We start from the raw sequence: 7529 nt of genomic DNA, 5'->3' as shown, positions 1-7529 counted from the left end.
GGATGAGGAGCTGGCTCAGTTGAAGGAGGAGTTGCAAGCGTCCCGAATGCCAGCACAGTATCACCCTTAGTAAATTTCTCAAAAATCTTATTCACGTAATAAGATTAACTAAGAATAAGTCCTTTTGTTGTTCTAAGAATTTTGATTCCTATAATCACATCAGCTAGGCCCATATTTTTTATATCAAATCTTGAGTTCAACATATCTTTAGTAGATTTGATTATCTTATCATTACTCTCAATGATAAGTATGTCATATATATATGCATATGAGGTGTTGTCACCATGAGGTCTGGAGTTCGAATCTCGGTAAAGCCGAGGTAAATGTCTCCCTTATGTGCTAGTCACTATTCTAAAAGCTAATAGCCGCCCGTGATTTACCTCCTCCGTGTTAGCCCTCGGACGGGTGGCGAGGGTGAGCGTATTCGCCTTTTGCCACCACAAGATAACGTAGTCATTCTCTATGACTTTTATTTAGACACATTTATCGTACTCCTTGATTTTGAATCCACATTTTTTTCTAACATTATCAAATTTCTCATGCCACTACTTTCGTGTTTATTTCAAGTCGCATAATTACTTCACCAATTTACAAACCTTATATTTCTGTCATAGCATAAAAACCCCTTCAGGTTATTCTATGTAGATTTTCTCTTCTAAATCACTATTTAGAAAGACTATCTTTACATCTATCTAATGTATTTTGAGATTTCGTGGAACAATTATAGCCAAAATGCTCTAATAGAAGTTATTCTCGATACCGAAGAATATGTATCAAAGTAATCAAGGTATTTTCATTATCGATATCTTTTAATGATCAATCTGGCATTATACTCATCAATCGTGCATCTAATTTCATTTTCTTCTTAAAAATCCACTTGCAACCTAGTAGTTTGCTTCCCTGTGGAAGATCTACAAGTTCCCACTTCCCAAGTGTAATTTTATAAAATAGAGTTTCTCTTAGATGTAATTGTCTCTTTCTAGTGAAGTCCATCAGAAGAGTTTACTACTTCTAAGTAACTGTGGGCTCACTTTCCAACATGAAAGTAATAAAATTCATTTCATAATTTTTTTCCACCCTAACTCTTTTACTTCATTTGAGGTCAACCTTAACTAGTTCATCATCATCTTCTTCACCTTGTGTTTCATATGTCTGTTTTGAAGATTTACCTTCCTCTTGGGTATTATATGGAAACACATGCTCAAAGAATAAGGTATTTCTTGATTCTATTATCGAGTTCTTATGTATATTCAGTATTTGTGACTCATACACTAAAAATTGATATGCACTACTGTTTTGTGCATATATAATAAATATGCAATTAATAGTTTTTTGTCCTATCTTAATCTTTTTTGGATCAGACATTAAAACTTTGGTAAGATACCTCCACATTCTTAAATATTTATAGGATAATTGTCTTCCATTCTAAAACTCACAAGGGTTTTTATCTATTTTCATTGGGGACACTTTATTTAAAAGATAATTAGCTGTTAACATAGCTTCCCCTACATGAACTCTAGTAATCTAGAGTTTAATATTAGAGCATTTATCATTTTCTTTAAATGTGGTTCTTTTGCACAGCAACACTATTTTGCTAAAGAGTATAAGGAGCTGTTGTTTAGTATCTGATTCTATGTTTAGCACACAACTCAACGAACGATGATACATATTCACTATCTCGATCACTTTGAACCACCTTAATCTTTTTATTAAGTTAGTTTGCAACTTCATTCTTATAGTGAGTGAATTTCTCTATAGCTTTATCCTTATTTTTGAGAAGATACACAAAATAATACTTTGTGTTATAATTAACAAAAGTCATGAAGTATTTATTATCACCACATGTTGGTGTACCTTTTAGGTCGCACACGTCAATGTGGATTAGGCCAAGTATTTCGTTACTTCTTTCAACATATTGAAAGGATGATATTGTCATTTTCACTTCATCATAAATTTTACACTTTTATTTCAGGTTAAGGAGAAATATAGATATGCTTCGTGAGTTGATTAATCTATGCAACATATGTTAGGACCAAAATCCATGATCTTTCCCAGGTGTTTTCAATGTGGGATTTTGTTTACAACCTCGCAACCCAACAACATATCATAGTTAACATATCATAGTCTTTCATGTCATAAACATGAACATGAAGACTCAAGTGTAAAAGTGAAAGATTTGTAATTTTATTATCCTTAGATGTAATCGCCATTACACTAAGCTTAATAGTCCATTGGTTATATAACCCTTTCCTAAATACATTCCATTTTTAAACAGAACAACTCTGTCCGACTCAAAAATAATACGAATTAAAGTCATGTTTGCTCAGAAGTGATCCGAACACTAGATTTTTCTGAATCTTCGGAACATACAATATATTGTTGTGAGTCAACTCCTTGCTCGAGGTTTTCTTTAGCACTACTTTTCCATGGCCCATGATGTCTAAAGTTGCCGAGTTCCCCAACAATTTATCTCCATTGACTTCTTCGAAGCTGTTGAGCAGTTCCTTGTTGCAGTACACATATCTGGTAGCACCGGTATCAATCCACCATTGTCACAAATTTGAACCCACCAGGTTTAGTTCAGAGACCATGACACAAAAGGTTATTCATTTATGGTCTCTCATTCAGGTTGACTTCCTACTTTTTTTTTCAGCTTTTTGCACTCTGAATACTTGTGACCTACTCGACTATAGTTGAAACACTTCCCAAAAAACTTCTTGCTTATGCCTCTTTTGAGTCTCATCTTGGTAGTTTTAGGGTTCTTTCATTTTTAGATTTAACCGTGCTCGATCATGTTGGCTTTCATAGTAGCATGAGAGAATACTTTTCTCTCAGAACTCTTGTTGTCTTTTTTAATTTGAAGTTTAACCATGAGTTCTTCTACGTTTATCTCCTTCCCCTTGTGCTTTAGGTAGTTCTTAAAGTTCTTCCAGTCGGGAGACAGTTTCTCAATAATAGTAGTCACCTGGAAGGTTTCACTCATAATCATACATTCTGAGTGGATCTCGTGCAAAATCACCTGAAGCTCCTGGACTTGGTTGATCACCGTCTTGGAGTCAACCATTTTGTAGTCTAGGAATCAGCTACAATGAAATTTTTGGCCTTCCATCCTTCGTCTTGTACTTCTTGTTCAAAGACTCCCATAGCTGCTTAGTCATTCTCTTCATGTTATACACAGCATACATCGAGTCGGCAAGACAATTGAGGATACAATTTCGACAAAGGAATTCAAAATAAGTCCATGCCTCCGCTGTACTGATGGTATGAACATCAACATCCTCAGTATGCTTGGGAGGGTTCTCGGTCAATAACTGAGCCAGATTGAATGTGGTCAAGTAGAAGAGCATCTTTTGCTGCCACATATTGAAATTCAATCTAGTGAACTTCTCTGGCATTTTCCCATGGTTAATTGACACAGCTCCAATCGGGGTGGAGGGGACTTTCATGTGTTGAGTCTATTGCACCTCAACACTTTGTTCTGTGGCTATCTCAACATAACCGAGTTTGTTTTAATATTTTTTGACAATTTGTCAAAGATGTTGGAAAAAATTACTAAATTAAAATTACACAAAATCAATTCTAATTTATCTATTGCAATGACCTGAGCGAATAATCTCATGTTGCTAGTGGGGCTAGTTTTGCCAAGCTTCTGGTGGTCTGAGTTGTAGAGTCAATATGGTGCGCAATCGAATTGGGAAAGGAATTCGTCGAGGAAGATGGCAAGGCCTGCGCTCAGCGCAATTTCCTCGAAATAGATTCGCCCCACCTCCGATTGTGCTTTGAAATTCTTTCGGGTTATCTATTTTTTTAGGATATAACGATAGAACTATGTACACAACCAGGCACTGATTGTTCATGGCGAACTAAGAATGCACTCGAGTGTTATCACGAGTAGTTCAACCAAGCGGATGCACGACTGAGAGGGAAGAATCGGGGAACGAAAGTGGAGGAATTCTTTTGCTATTGCTCTCACTTTCGTTTTCGCTTATCTTCCACTTCCATATCACTTTGCTCAAGGTCCAGTCTCCTTAAATAGGAGCTCTTACATTTCTGCAATAAATGACTAAATTATGATCATTTGATGCTGGGTTTAACATTGTTATTAATATCGAGATGTTACGAAATTATCATTAATGAATTTAATATCGCCATTATAATTAAGAGACATTATGAAATTACTATTAATGAGATTAATATCGAGACATTAAAGAATCGTCATTAATTTCATATTAATGCTTCCATTATATTTATGAGTAGGTAGTAAAAAAAGATTTATATGATAAAATGTTGGTTCATTCACTTGGACAAATTTTGCCTAGACTGGTCCGACATTCAACATGCGCAGGTCGTGCTTGTACACAAATCAACTTGGTACAGTGCAATCTGGGTCTTGGATTTGCACCCACGCGTTAGAGAGAGAGAGCCTCTCCCCATGCATTTGTTTATGCATATGAACCAATATAAACTTCCAATGTGAGATTAAAGTCTCATTCATAATAGAGTTTCTTTCCTTTTCACCTCTTCTCCATTCACATATATCCATTGATCTTTAATACAATAACAGAGAATTGTAAAAGCCACCGCCTAAAACTAGGTTGCGTTCCTTTCAACTTCTTGGTTATGAAGGAATCATGTGGTCGGTAGCAGCTACCTCATTAAGACCGTCAGAGTTATACATTGTACTGTTCGCCGGAGAAGAACCTGTTGGAATGTATACTAAAAGCCTAGTTTTTTTATATAAACATTTATTAGAAATAAGAATCACATTGGTCAAATATCTATATTTATGCTAAGTAGCCTAAGTGTAGTTGTTCGTTTAATTTATATTGTAGATAACATGATGTGAGGAGACACACAGAAGTTCATGTTATCAGCTTCTTATAAATTATAAACAGTTGCTCACAACCAAGATGGAATGAGATAAACCATTGGAGTGATTGTAGTGTAATTAGATATTAGTTTATCTTGACTAATAAATTACACTAGTACACTGTGAGTGTATTGAGCAGGGTCATTTGAGGTAGTATCTTTTTATACTGACTATATAAAAGAACAATACCTCTGTTATTATGGAAGTGTGTACTCTTAATCATGATATAATAACAATCACATATACTTAATATTTATTTCTTTAATTTATCAAAGGGTGTGATTTAGCTCGTTAAATCAATAGGCCCGATAAGTTGGGAAATGATATTATTTATATGGTGTGTTGTTGATTATAGAATGAAACTGTGTCCTAGTAATCTAGGTTGATGATGTCCCCTTGAGGATCTCATAAGGATTGTCATGTAAACCCTGCAGGTGAACTTAGTCCGACATGACAATAAAGTTGAGTGATACTACTTTTGGAACTAGATATTAATTAAAGTGAGTTGTCAGTAACTCATTTAATTAGTGGACATTCAATATCTTAAACACAGGGAGACTAACACACTCATGATAAGAAGGAGCTCATATAGTAATATGAGATTGGTGGGGTAGTACAATAATAATTTTTTAGTGGAATGAGATATTATTGATGAACTTGAGTTGGGTGTTCGGGGCGAACACGGGAAACTCAAGCTCATCGGGAGACCAAAACCAATTCCTCCTCTCGGTCCCTATTGTAGCTTCTTATTTATAAAGTCTTATATCCACCAAAAACCCGACTTCTTACCCACTTCTTGGTGGCCGGCCAAGCCTAGCTTGGAGCCCAAGCAAGGGTGGTCGGCCACATATAGATTAAAAGGAGATTTTAAATCTTTCCTTATGTGGAACCCATTATTTTAAAAAAGAGTTTTTAAATTTTTAAATCTTTCCTTTTATCGTTTTTTACAAAGGATTAAGAGAAATGTTTGATATCTTTCCTTATTTGTAGTTAAAAGGAATATTTAAATTTTTGATAAAACTTTCCTTTTTAGCAACCATCTACATGTTTTAAAAGAAATATTTTAATTTATATAATTTTCCTTTTACAACCAACAATGGATTTAAAGAAAGAATTTTTTTAATTAAAATTTCTTTCCGAAAATAAATAAGGAAGTTTTAATTTCATGTTTAAAACTTTCCTTGTTTGGAATTAAAGAGGTGGCCGACCATGACAAGAAGAAAAGGAAATTCTAATTTTTTATTTTTTAAACTTTCCTTTTTAGTCATTGGCAAGGAATATAAGGAAGTTTTAATTATGTTTAAAACTTTCCTTATTTGTCAAGACTAAAGAATATAAAAGAGAGGGTAGAGATGCCTCACCTCACAATGATACATCTATTATTCCTCTCCTCTCTTCCCTGGCGGTGGCCGACCCTCTTCTTCTCCTATTCTTCGTTCTTGGTGGCCGGTGACATCTCATCTCTAGGAGTTGTTGGTGGCCGGATCTTGTTAGAGGAAGAAGGAGAGATAGGAGGTATTGTTTCTTAGCATCCCTTGGAGCTTTGTTGGTGATCGAAGTTCTTCATTTCTAGGAGATTGTTGGTGGCCGAAACTTGAAACGAAGAAGAAGGTTTTGGTGGAATCTCGTCTTGGTAGATCGTTGCCCACACGACGTCCGAGATAAGAAGAGGAATATAATAGAAGATCGTGAGATCTATAAGCTACAAAAGGTATAACTAGTTATTTAATTCCGCATCATAACTAGTTCATCTTTTGTATAGATCTTGAAAAACCAAACACAAGAGATTATCGGTTTTTAAGTTATCATTTTTGTTATCGATTTTATTGTTCGATTTCATGTTTTGATATTGTATTTCTATTGAGATCTCTATAGTTAAACCTAGTTTACTGTGAGAAGTTTAAATATCTAATTTTTTTGAAAGACTTTGTTTAGGCAGTGGTGGATGATCCCATAACCAATAATGCCTAGTGTCTCGCCACGTTTGACTTGAAGCCGATTCTTGAAATAGATATTTAATCAACTTCTGTAATTTGATTTAACTTAGAAAGATCACATCGGTTAAACTTGAAGTAAGAATGTTAAGTTTCGTTCCCAATTCAAGTTTGACTTCTAAAGGAAAATTTGGATTAATAATGTTAAGCATTGTTTGCAATCTAAATTTAACTTTAGTAGAACACATGGATAGCTAGGATAGTTCTATGTTTGTACAAATTTTTATACAGGGGAACTAGGACGGTATTCCAAGTAGCAACCAACAGAACCTGCACCGGAGTTACATTTGTTAGGTTTTCTCCGATGACCCTTTCTTTTCATAATAACCTATAAAGTTCGATGAAAATAATACTCGATTGGAGCGACGATTTTTACCTAGGCTTCATTCCACGTTTTCTATGACAAAGAGTTACACCATTCACCGAAAAATTTTCTCCACTAGCCCGACCGACGTTTGTCATCTCCTCTCCATTCCTGCATCGTTTCTCGAAAATTTACTTGCATCGTTTATCAGACGTTGTCTTTGGTTCAGACACAGGTCAATTTCTCTAAGAAAACACTTCGTGATTCGGAAAGGTCTATTTTTTTTAACTTCAGAAGGGTAAAATAGAAATTTAACCCCCAAAAAACTACGTTACAAAACGACTACCGATTTAGGGGGCGT

The sequence above is a fragment of the Zingiber officinale genome, chromosome 6A (assembly GCF_018446385.1).
Source record: "Zingiber officinale cultivar Zhangliang chromosome 6A, Zo_v1.1, whole genome shotgun sequence".
Taxonomy (NCBI): domain Eukaryota; kingdom Viridiplantae; phylum Streptophyta; class Magnoliopsida; order Zingiberales; family Zingiberaceae; genus Zingiber; species Zingiber officinale.
The sequence above is the reverse complement of the archived record's forward strand: the minus strand, read 5'-3'. Positions refer to the sequence as shown.